Source organism: Octopus sinensis, linkage group LG21 (assembly GCF_006345805.1).
Source record: "Octopus sinensis linkage group LG21, ASM634580v1, whole genome shotgun sequence".
NCBI classification, from domain to species: domain Eukaryota; kingdom Metazoa; phylum Mollusca; class Cephalopoda; order Octopoda; family Octopodidae; genus Octopus; species Octopus sinensis.
In genome coordinates this window covers 1,525,099-1,525,888 of record NC_043017.1, presented here as the reverse complement: position 1 = coordinate 1,525,888, position 790 = coordinate 1,525,099, and positions in this window count along the sequence as shown.

Below are 790 nucleotides of genomic sequence, written 5' to 3'. Positions count from 1 at the left end.
AGAAGTCGTGTAATAAGAGGAAAACGAGTCAACCTAGCATACTGGTTAATATATTTCACTCACGATAATGAGACGAGGTTTCGATTCCTGGACTAGTCAGTAAGCTGTAATCTTGAAAAAAACAAAACAAAAAATAAGTACTTCATTTCCGTTTGCTCCATTCCACACAGCCACATCTGGGTTCCAAAAACATCTGTGAATTTAGCCCCGCAACGGACCGACAACACATTTTGAAGATAGGGGTATCTTAATCGCAGCCTCTCATTCATAAACCTCATGGAAACCGAACAGAGCTCCGACCATACGAATTCTAGGGTTCCTTGAAAAAAAAAAGCAATTCGAATGCAAGCTTAGTAGATTAGTAGATATCGTCAACCAACAATTTGAATGCCGTTTTTCATTTTGGTGAACCTTTTTCCAGTCATAATTGATATTCACCACAGCATAGCTATTGGCGTAAAAAGTAGTCGTGGCTAGATGCCATACGAATTTGATGTGTTGTATAAATGCAGAAATAATAATTTTAGTTATGTCTACGTACGTAAATAATAATTCTTTCAAATGTTGTCTCTAGGCCATCAAATTTAGTGGTAGTAGATAAGTTTATGCCATCAGGTCCAGTTCTTGACTATTATTTCATGTTATCGACAAGTTCACTTCGGCAGAATTTGAACTCGGAAAGTCATGGGTCGGAAAAAATTACTGCTTTTAATTTTGTCGGATATGATTCAGCTAACTCGCCACCATTATCTAATTAATAACGATAATTATTATGAGAATTTGCATTAAT